Here is an 11804-nt window from a genome sequence, read left to right as displayed (position 1 = left end):
ATATGAAATAATTATTTATCCCTCAATTTGCTCTTCAATATGTATACCAAGAAAGGCGATATAAATATATTATATAATATAGCTACCCTTGATATATACATATATCTTATATCATATAAGTTATTATAACATATAGAAACCGGTAGATCTGATAGGCGACTAAATAGAAGAGAATATCTCGATCCTGTTCTCATAAATACATATCTATCAACAACATTGTTTAAAAAGGTTGCAGCACCCTCAGTTGTCCGTCAATGAAATCCTCGAGTCCTGTTGTCTTTATTATAGAGCCCACAGTCCGGGTGAAGTATAAAATGCAGATAACTTTCGTGATGACTGCGTCAGTCTTTAGGTCAGCCCGTGTCGTCGATGGCATTGCCACCAGACAATTTTCTTTTTTTTAGTTATACTCCGAGTGCATCCCTAATTTTCAGTTCCACGATTTCCCTTACAGGTGCCACTTTACTGCATTCATAAAAAAGATGGAAGGATAACTCCGTGCGATCCTTGCAGAAAGAGCAGAGCCTCTCCGTTTAATCTTTTTTCGAGTTTTTGATGAACATTGTTGACGTAGCCAGACGATGTCTTAGCCATCTCTCTCTTGAATCCGTAAATGGATTTCTCATGACCAATCTCAATCCCTGTGTTCGTTTTATTCAGCTTTTTGGAGTAGTTTTTTTGGAAACTAAAATAATTGGGGGGGGGGTTGATACCTTCATTTGCACGAGCTCCTTTCGAATATATTGTATATTAAGAGCCTCCAACGCCATGTAAAATGGGGTGTTTCTTCTTTTTTTATATGTCGTATGGAAATGATACAGTTGGTTGTTACGAAATTTAAAGAAGACAGACATAGGAATGAGTTTATTTGCCCTAAGGAGACAATTCCCGAATGCTTCATTAGCTCATCTCTACTTTTGAAGAGGCCATTAAAATTTGCAGGCTCTTTATCTCCCAACAGTGGAAGAGCGGCCAACAAAAATGAATTCCAAGAAGACAATGGCCCTTTCCAGTAAGCCTCATTCTTAGGGATAGCTGAAAAAAGCTCTCCTGGACCCATGGTAATTCTTTCCTCAAAATAAATGCCCGTGTTGTTCTTAGAATAATTTCTTAATCTTTTAGCCCAGAAATCCGGACTCAGCCTTAATCGTCTAAGCCAGGAGTAGTTTAAGGACTTCCACTTTATTTTGGTATTACATACACCGACCCCCAATCCCTAAATGGAGTATGAAGTCTTTCTTCCGATATAAAAGGTGTTTTTTTTCATTCCAGAGGAACTGTCTTTTAAAGTGGTCAATATCTCCTCTAATTTATTCTGGGAAATGGATGAACCGAAGAAGATGAACTATGCTTGGAAATATATTGGCATTCCAAGTCGTAACTTTGTCTAAGAAATTGAACTCAGATTTCTGGTAAAGGTAAAATTTTGTATATTTAGTTATTTGTGAAATAACTTAATGATATATTTTTTTTTTGAATGCCTTCTTCTGTCAAGGAAACATGGATTGCTAGCAACATTGTTGAGATCGTATATAAGAAATTTGGATAAAATTGCTGCAAATAATCTTCAGCAGTTGTAATTATATTGGATTTTTCGATATTAATCGATAGGGCAGAGTCTTTTTTGAATTCATCCAGTGTCTCAATGAGTTCGTGAATCGAATTTTCCAGAGCGTTGATAAAAACTAATTGAAATAATATTGTAACTATTCTTCGCTATACAACATTGATTGGGAAGTTATGATTAAGGTCATTATAAAAAGTCTTTGTTGGCCTAAGACCAGAGTTTAGGATCGACTTCGAAGTAATTCCAGGCCATATTTTCACTATACACATAGTTAGGTAGGATTTCTTTACTTTCTTTTCAACCCTCTCCGGGCTGCTCACAGCTAATCTAATAAAACATCAATGACAGTGGAGCTGCTCTTACCCAAAACATTCTTCAAATTGTCAGGGTTACCACGTTAATTTTCGGATTCTTTTTTTTTTTTAACATACCGGTGGATAGAATTTTGAACCTTTTTGGTTATGTATTATTTAATATTTCGTTTGAATGAAATAAAATAAATTGAATTGTGATAGAACATAATTGTGTGGCCCAAACACAACATTGTACTGATAAGCTTTAAAATAAAAATAAAAAAATTATATCGATATTGATGTTATGCTCTTTTAGCCTTAGCCCTCTTCAAGCTATACATCCTTCGTATACAAACCGATATCATTTGCGCTCTTCGCGCACAGTAAAATCCTAAAGTGGATGTATAAATTAGATTTAAGCCCCTTAGCTGATATATTTTTTTTTTTTGGGTGGGGGGCCTATGCCCCCAAAGTTTTCTGGATCAGCATATTTATCAAAAGAAGTACCTAAGTTCCCAAGAACTTCAATTGTGACAACAGAGGAAAGGACTATCAAAGAAAATATCGCAATCTCTTAGAGAAATTGGGATTTTCTCTCTGGAGGATATTTTAGTGAAATTATCTAGTTCAATTTTACCATCAAAAATAGTCCAAGTAATAAATGGTTTCACCCCAAAGTTTATCTTCTTACAAAAGTATCAAAAAGAAAACTGAATAATTCATAATTTGCTAAAATTATAATAACGGCTCTGAATTACATTAATTATGTTTGAGCAACAAAATTATTTTGAAAAATTCGTAAAGGTTTAGGAAACATGTCTTTCTGTTAGATATGTGCATTATTATTACATGATATAGATGATGTAGATGATGTAAATTATGATTATAATTACCATATATCTCATATATGTTGACTCATTTATATTTTTCAGGGATTATATCTATTGGTGTGAATGTGTTTGATGACATAAATTTATTGTGTAAAAAGGACCCATACTTGTTAGCAAAAAAACCCTTAAAAAATTGAATATTCATTTAGAATTCAAAACATGTTCGGATTTGCAGAATAGTTTTGCTACTCTGAAAGCTGAGTATGATTCCTTTCCATCAAACTATATTGACTGTATCGAAGATTATACCATGGAAATAGAAAAATGAATTTAAGACATAGAAATAGTGAAAAAGTTGAAGAGGAACTTCGAGATTCACATGAATTTAAACAGAGTTACACCAATTTTATCAAGAGAGGTGGGCTTGAGGTGACTATATATAAGGTTTGTTGATAAGAGATATACTTGCTTTTGTTTACAATTGTAATGGCTATTTTGATGACGTCACAGATGAGTCAATTGAGTAGGAAATTCAAATTTACATAACATTAATTATTAATACATCAAATACCTAATAGTATTTTATTTTATCAGACAATTCTGTTACCATAAATTTTTCCTGCCGACGATTAAGGTATTAAAAATAATTAAAAAATAGATTATAAGTTGTTTCGAATTTTAAAAAAATAGTTCAGTACATATATTTTCAAATAAATTTAGTAAAGCGAAGAAATCAAGAATAAGTGGATATTATGCACTAAATATAAAATGCTCATTTGTAAAACATAAACTAATTATAAAATCTTAATTTGTCATTTATCTTGAATATAATAAAAGTAAATGCCAAATATGATGCCTTGAATAGCCTCATTTCCCTCGTGATTTTGACTCTTCTCTCTAGATATTTATTTTAATTATTATCATTGTTTTAATAATGGTAGGGAAATCAAGTTTTCTAAAGCATTTCCACTTTAATTTAGCACGGAATAGTTAGTAATACAAACCAATAATAGTTATTTAACTAATAATAGGAATGACTTAGAAGTCTCTACTCGCCTGACAAGAATCTCAATAAGGAAATAGAATTTATAAGTTCAAAATAAAATCGAATGATTCAAATAATCATAATGTAATTTTGATACATTTTAAATATTGTCTTAAATCAAACAACTTATAATTAGCTTGTATGGCACAAACTTAGTGATTTATTTATTTTTATAAAGATTCAAGATTTTAGAAATAGTAATATTTCCATATGCAAACCAGCAAATGTAGCTGCTTAGAAGAGGATTCCTGAGTCAACAAGTTTGTAAATTGTAACGACATTCAAATATTCCAGTAAAATTTACAGGAGTTAAGAAGTCACTTATATTTTTTTAAATTAATTACTTAATAGTTCCCAATAACTATTTATAAGCAATATATCAGAATAGAATATGCTTTGCAGACAAAACTATCAAGAAAAGAAAGACACGTTATCTTTAAAGTTTAGAATAATCTTCTACTTGTTTTCCAATCGAAAAAAGGACTCACAAGTAATAAGAAATCACTAATCCGTGGTTAGGCTTAAAGTGACCAGGTTATATCCATATGAACCATACATTTCTGGATTATATGCATCAAGGACACATATCAATGAACTAGTTTTCTTAGAGTAGAATATGAAGCAGAGATGACTTATGGAGAAAAGGACTCAAGAACTTCAATTGAGGAGCAGTGAATGAAGGATGAGAACTCTTTCTGTTCCTCACTTGGGCTTTCAGTAGATTATTCTGTCGTTTTATGGAACTCCGTAGTTCCTATATGTAGATATATACACTGACTCCGTGGAAGATCTGGAATAATTTATGTATTCTTAAGCATAGAGGCAACGATTCACGAAATCAGAAGTCACCATCATAGACCTTGAATTGAAGCGCATTTGTACAATGCGGAGAGGATCAGAAGACGTATTGGCTATTGGATATCCAAATGGAAAAAATATGAATTCCTAGGAACGGAAAGCATGGGTGGATGCGGATGAATATTTCCAAATCCTTCGTACGAAATCCAAATCACTATATCAATTTAATGTTTTTCCACGCAATTCGATACTTTTTTATTCTCCCTTGACTTCCACTATTTATCTATAAGTAACTATTTTTAACCATTATCAGTACTGAGTAGTGCTGTGGCGTTCGCGAACGTTTCGTTCTTTATAACGAATCTTTTTAGTGAACAGACTCAGTTGCATTGAAGTTTTAAGCTTTAAGTTGCATGAATGATTCGTTCGTCAATACCGTAAGTTTCCCATATATAGAATATATCACTCAATCAAATATTTATATCCATTTTGACTTTATTGTTAAGTTATTATGAAATAAAAGCATATTCAAGTATCGCACGGTATTTCATTTGCTTGATACTTTGAGTGAACTCTAATTCGCGCACACGAACGACTGCTCATCAACTGGACTGTTTTAACAAACATTTTACAGGTTGAATTATAATGCAATTTCAAAATTAACTATAGAATGGTATAGTTTTTTTTGCTTTATTAAAATAAAAATAGCTGATATTATGTAGATATGTTGCTGTCACGTTTAGAGAGTCAAAAACAATAAGTATTGTAAATGTTCCCGGTTTCTCTACAAATAAAAATATAGTTTAAAACACTAATGACATTTTATTTAACTTAAAAAAATTATGTACAATAAAAAAAATGTTATCAAGGAACATATATATAACATACATTATTTTCAAGTCTGTTTCATTGAAGGAAGTTAACCAAAGACAAAGTATGAAATTTCACCCTTACGAACATTTGGGGCATAGTCGCTTTCAATTTGGGCTATTCTTAAAGTAAAACTTAACTCCATCTTCTATCCCTTTAAACCTTCATTCTCTTCCACTCCAAAAATTCCAGTTAAATTATCGTCTTCAAGAAAGGCTCTATAAAGACCTGTGGTTCAAATGCTATTTCATTTAAGACAATCCTTATGGTTTGGTATCCTTGGTCCTATTCTCCATTAAATGTTGTTGACGCTTAACACTTTTCTTAATACATTTAAAGTGGATCAACCCTTTACACATGAATACTTCCTCACATTTTTTATCTTTCTAATGAATAAAAACATGTTACTCCAACACCAATCTTGATTTATCGATTGACCCTAAATCCAATGAAGTGTTCCAGGTAATTAAGATGTTCAAAATCCTCTAATCCAAATCTCAACAGGCACATTCTCTGGAATTGTAAGTTAAGTCACACAAGACACTTGATTTGCTCTTGGAAATGTATTCCAGAATATCAACAATCTCTTCATCTTAAAATATATCTGGTGGAATTTTTTCAATCCCAAATTGAGACAGAGATAGAATAGGGAAATGAATGGCGTACAGAGCAGGTCCTAGATTACCTCGCAAGTTTCCCTGCTTATCTTCAGTTTGAGATTATGGCCAGTGGAGAGCAGTACTGAAGACTCCTATGTCCTCTATATCAAGTTTATCAGATGATAAAATGTCCTCGAGTATTGAATTGTCTTTGATTCCAATAACTGAGTCAGAGGAAAGTGTAAGAAATTGATTGATTACAAGTTGACCCACGAGCCTAGGAACCAAATGATTGACTTGAAGCAATTCAGAATGACAGTAGAGGGAACATAGGTCATCATCTAGGACATACGTTTTCAAGACTCAACGTAGCACGATTAGTGTATATCCATGTCAACATATCCCTTAACCCAGAGTGAGTCACATCCGAAACATCAAACTCAATATTATTGACCTCCATCCTTCTTTCAAATCTCCATTGAACATCCGTAAAAATACAATACTAGTAGATCCAATAATGTTTTATGGGCATAACCCCTAAATAGGCATACTCTTCTTTATTTATTTTAACCAAAACAGAAGAATCAGTTCCGACTCTTTACGTCCATCCCGACTGATAAGTCATGTTAGACTCACTCTATTTAAAGTGTACCTGAAATGAAGAAATGAATTATTTTTTGAATATACATACGCTGTTCCCTCATAAAATGTTTTTAAGATATAAAATGAGTAAAAGTCATTCGATTTAAATCACTTACAGAAATATACTTTGATATTAATATAAATGCCATACATACACGTCATAAATAATCCTGTACTTCTACGAATGTTGATTGGAGACTAGAAAGGATCTGGGATTGAGGGCAATAATCTTAAGCCGGAGGTTTCGGATGAGACTCACTCTGGATTCAAGGACACGTTGAGATGGATATATACTCATCGGGCTACGCTATGTCTTGAAAACATGTGTCTTAGATGATAACCTATGTTCCCTCTATAGACCTACTCTCGTGGGCCATAAATTGTACTAAATCCATTTCTTACATTTTCCTCTGACTCTGTTCTTAGAATAAAAGATAATCCAATTCTCGAGGACCTTTTTCCATCGGATAAACTTGATATGGATGAGATTGAAGTCTTTAGAACTACTCTCCACTGAGCATCATCTCAGACGGAAGATAAAGACAGCGAGACTTGCGAGGTATTCTAGGACCTGCTCTGTACTCCATTCGTTTCCCTATTCTATCTCCGTCACAATTTGGGATTGAAGAAATTCCACCAGATATACTTAAAGATGAAGAGATTGTTGATATACTCAAATACTTTTCCAAAAGCAAATCAAGCGTCTCATCAGACTTAACGATTAGTTCCAGAGAACATGCATGTCATAGATTAGGATTAGTTCATTTGAGGATCTCAAACAGAAACCCTCCATTAGATTTAGGGTGAATCAACACATCAAGATCTAAGGCTTTGAAGTAATTTGTCCTTATTCAGAAGAAAGTTCAAAAATGAAAGGAATCATTCGCCTTAAAAAGATTGTTCCACTCCAAAACGTGAAGAAAAGTGTTAAGCATCAGCAACATTTAATGTAAGATATGACCAAGGATACCAAACTACAAAGATTCTCTTTAATGAACCCATTGCAATCGAACCGCATATTTTTTTTAAGCATGTATCAATATGATGACTGATTAATCTTAACTGGAGTGGAAAAGGAGGAAGAGGAGGGAAAAAAATATGAAAGAATGTTCGAGATTAGTCCAGAAAATTAGGTGTACTTTTAGCTCTCGTTTTTTGAGTTGCAAACTGAAGAGTGAATTTTATTTTCTCAAGCTGTTAATTGTTGTTATACTTTAATTTCTGAAGAGTGAACTTCCTTTTCTCCTAGATACAAAATATCATTAATACTTAATTAGGTTTTCCCGGCTTTCCCCGGGTCATTAAGAAAATTTAATTCTGAACCAGTGCTATTTGTTAAGCTTTCACATCGTTACCTTTATTGTATCATGCAACTTTTTCTCCAAAAAAACAGAAAAGAGACCCGAAATCATATGGCCCGGTGTTACCTCCCTAACATGAAATACCTTATGTATTTTGTTGTGAGCTATCGATTCCCTCTTCTCCTTTGATATGTCAGGGCTATTTTATAATTTATTACTTTTCATAAATACAGAAAGTAATCAGCTATTCTATACATATGCTCCGTTTCTAAAAGAACAGGAATAATATTTCTTGTTGATCCCTCGTCGTTTATATTATATATAATATTGGTCATTTTATTATTTCTATGAAGAAATTTTCGCTATTTCTTCATAGAAATAATATAATAACTAATCATAACTACTCTTTTAATCAAATATTACGAAGCAATATTATAATACAGTATCGAATAAAATACTATGTAGATTTAATAATGTATAATTTATTTTAAAAATGGCGGAGAAATAATATGACAGTGATAGTCTGGGAGTATATAAGATATAAATAGCGGTTGGTATGATTGACTTACTTTGGCTAACTACCAGAGGTTTTCCGGTCTTTTTTCTGTTTCTTTGTGGAGGAAACGTTACGTGTTACAATAGAGATAACGATGAAATGGTAGTTAGCCAAATAAGTAAATCATACCAACTTCTATATTTCTGTTATGAACTCCTAGACTATCACATTCATATTATTTCTTCGCCATATTTCAAATGAATTACATATAAATATTTTGTCAAATTAAAATCTACATATTATTTTATTCGATACTTTATTGCTTAGTAATAAAAGTGTAACTATACATTTGTATTTCTATATGATAGCCAAAATTTCTTAATATAAATAATTAAATAGCCAATATATATGTTATATACAGGACGAAGGATCAACAAGAAATGGTATTCCTGTTCTTTTGGAAACGGAGCATATGCATTGAATAACTAATTACTTTGTATATTTATGAAAAATAATAAATTATGAAATAGCCATGACGTATCAAGGGAGAAGAGGGAATCGATAGCTGACAACAAAATACATGGAGTATTTTATGTTAGGGAGGTAACGCCGTGTATTATGTCAATCCTTATTTAGGATTGAAGACTACAGAACCGTACAGTTCAATCCCGGTACGATCCAGTCTTGCCGATCAGGCATAAAACTTGTAAAGTTTGGTCCTTGATGAACCCACTCAATTTTATTTCTTCTTTTTTTACCCAGTTCTAGTACTGACAGTCCGAGGGACCGACAATTACAGGCATGCGAATATTTCCAATGTTTATTCGATAGCAACAAAGTAATACTAATTTTTCGACAGAATTTTCTTCTCCTCCTTTGCCATTGCTAAAACTATATTGCTAGACTTTTTATTGAAGGTTGAGGTTTCTATATACTTTATGCTGATATCTAAGGCTGGGGAGAATATATTTAGTGATGTAAATCTCGTGAATTTTTTAGTTGGGCCTTTTTTTTTTTTTGGAATTTGATAATCGAAAGAATGAATTTTCTTTTCCTTGGCAGTTGCCATTATTATTTTTCCCTGAGTAGTGAACATCCTTTCATAAAGAGATTCAATTATATTGAATAGCGGATTGAACATTCGTGTGTACTCATAAAAGAGTATCTCTGAGGATTTGTTGCGGAGTTATAATTGTCAGTCTTTGTTGGACTCTGAATATAATTCAAGATTGACATTGGAGTAATTCATGCCAATATTCTTGTATATTTCCTTCTCCTCCTTCTCCCTTGTCAAAGCTGATTGTAGCTGATCTCCTCCAAAATATTCCTCAAATTATCAGGGTTACCATTTTGACTTTTTGGTTTCTTTTTTTTTTTACAATGCCATTATAACCAGGATTTTCATCACTGAATATATTATAGAGTGACGAATTTTTACTTGAGTGGGTCCTTGTAGTATAAGATTACGTCAGCTGTTGTCAAGGGAATAGTTTTATAATTAATTTAGTTTCGTTAGTGATTTGTATAGTTGAGTAGTTTCTAATGAAAAAAGGTGAGGAGAAGGCGGGAGCGAGACGTATGGTACACTTGAAGTAACACACTTGTTACTATCAGCTGCCTGTTATATGACTTTGCAGGGAGAAAATGAATTACTGCTATAAAGAGGAGAACCTTCTAAATTTGAAAGATGTTAGGCAGGAAAAATATTGTAATCTTAATATATATAAAATAGCTTACAAATTATTGATAATAACAATAAAATTAAGTCAGACTTAATATCAATTTATGCTCTAATAGTACATATTGATATACCACTTTTTTGGTCGTGCTCTTTGCTGTATCTATGTATAGTTTTGTAATTTATGTCTGTTATGAGTTTGTGTCTGTTTGTATGTGTGTCCTCTATGGGTTCCCAAGCCGTTGAACCTAGGAAGCTGAAATTTTGCATGGGTGACTCTTTTCAACCTGGTCAGTCTAAGACAGGGTGTCATATTTTTTTTTTTTTTTTTGTGAGGTAAGGAGGAATATTCTAAACCCAAAAACTCTTGTTTGGAGCTCAATGAGACTAGATAGGGGGTTGAGTTACAAATCAAAAAGCAACTGGAGTCTCAAAAAACATGAACCTGAGTGCTTTAAACGATTATTTTTGGTATTATAGGGGTTCCTTGGATGTATATAATGCTTTGGCGGTGGGTTTTAAGGATCCAGAGGTACCTTCTAGTTCCCCGCGCAACCTGAGGACTTGGAACTATTATTTTTTATATATTAGATGGGTTCCTTGGAGGTATGTGATGCTTTGGTGGTGGTTTTTAACTATCTCACACTACCTCCAGTACCCCAACCAATAAACCGAGGTCTTTTAAATAGTTTGTGGTTTACATAGGTTCCTTGAATGTATTGAATGAATTGGAGGTAGTTTTTAAGGATTCAGGGGTTTAAAAATTGCAAGGAGTAATAAATATTACTCACATTTGAAGGTTCTCCCTTGAGGGATGAAATTTCTCAAGGGCAATTTTCCTAACTGGCAATTTAATGTCCCACTCCATATTGATAGTCATCCAAATCTTGTAAAATTCAAGGAACTTTATGCTGGTTAAACCCTTCCTTCTCGCTACTCCATTACAACGTCAATGGAGTCTCAAAGTGAAACAGTGTTATCAAAGATTAAGAAAGAACTTGTAGGAAATGGTAATCTTCTTGTGGTAGAAGAAACTACAATTCATGACTTCAGTGTTGATAGGTTGCCATTATTTCATAAATAAGGAAGATGTTATATTTAAGGCTGACAATAGAGAAATTACAAGTATTGAAGTCAAAAAGAAAATAATAAATGATAGCTAGAACGTATAATAATAAGTTCCAGCCGCACACGATGATAATCAAAAACTAATGATGATAATTTTACCTGTGGCAATGGATTAATAGTAAAGCATTATCAAGTATATCTGTGATAAGTAGTTAAATAAGTAGTGGTAAATCAACTTAAAAAACGATAAATTACTATTAATAATATTAATTAAAAAATTTAATCGAAGTTATACACAGAAAATCAAACAAAAGATACGACATATAAGCTATTAATTTTAAATATTGCAAAGGGATTCAACAAATGATTAGAGAAAAATGTAAATTATACGTATAGGGGACGTTCTCTCTCCCAAAAAAGGAATTTTTGCTTATAACTAAATTTTTTATTGGTTAGGATGAAGAAAATTTACGCTAAAATAGGGGTAAAAATTTGTTTTTTGAAATATTAATTTTCTTAAAAAGAAAGTTCATTCATGAAAATTATGCAACAGAGCAAAAAATGTAATATTCGAAATTTTTTCCCCAAAATTAAATTATTTAGTGAATAGTAATGGA

At 32.4% G+C, this 11804-nt stretch overlaps 2 long non-coding RNA genes across 3 annotated transcripts; one reads left to right on the top strand and one right to left on the bottom strand.

The window, feature by feature from the left end:
* The first annotated feature begins 718 nt into the window (after positions 1–718).
* On the top strand, positions 719–2154 carry LOC139905503 (uncharacterized). Of its 2 annotated transcripts, XR_011780309.1 has the most exons (3): positions 719–1061; positions 1123–1418; positions 1496–2154. It is a non-coding gene; the product is annotated as an uncharacterized lncRNA (long non-coding RNA). The 2 variants fall into 2 exon arrangements; XR_011780308.1 differs by having other exon boundaries at positions 1123–2154.
* A 3181-nt stretch (positions 2155–5335) lies between these two features.
* On the bottom strand, positions 5336–8226 carry LOC121118285 (uncharacterized). Its single transcript, XR_005864387.2, has 2 exons — positions 6761–8226; positions 5336–6654 (listed from the first exon to the last, which is right to left on the bottom strand). It is a non-coding gene; the product is annotated as an uncharacterized lncRNA (long non-coding RNA).
* Between the last annotated feature and the right edge of the window lie 3578 nt (positions 8227–11804).

This window comes from Lepeophtheirus salmonis, chromosome 5 (genome assembly GCF_016086655.4).
Source record: "Lepeophtheirus salmonis chromosome 5, UVic_Lsal_1.4, whole genome shotgun sequence".
Lineage (NCBI taxonomy): Eukaryota > Metazoa > Arthropoda > Copepoda > Siphonostomatoida > Caligidae > Lepeophtheirus > Lepeophtheirus salmonis.
The sequence above is the reverse complement of the archived record's forward strand: the minus strand, read 5'-3'. Positions and strand labels throughout refer to the sequence as shown.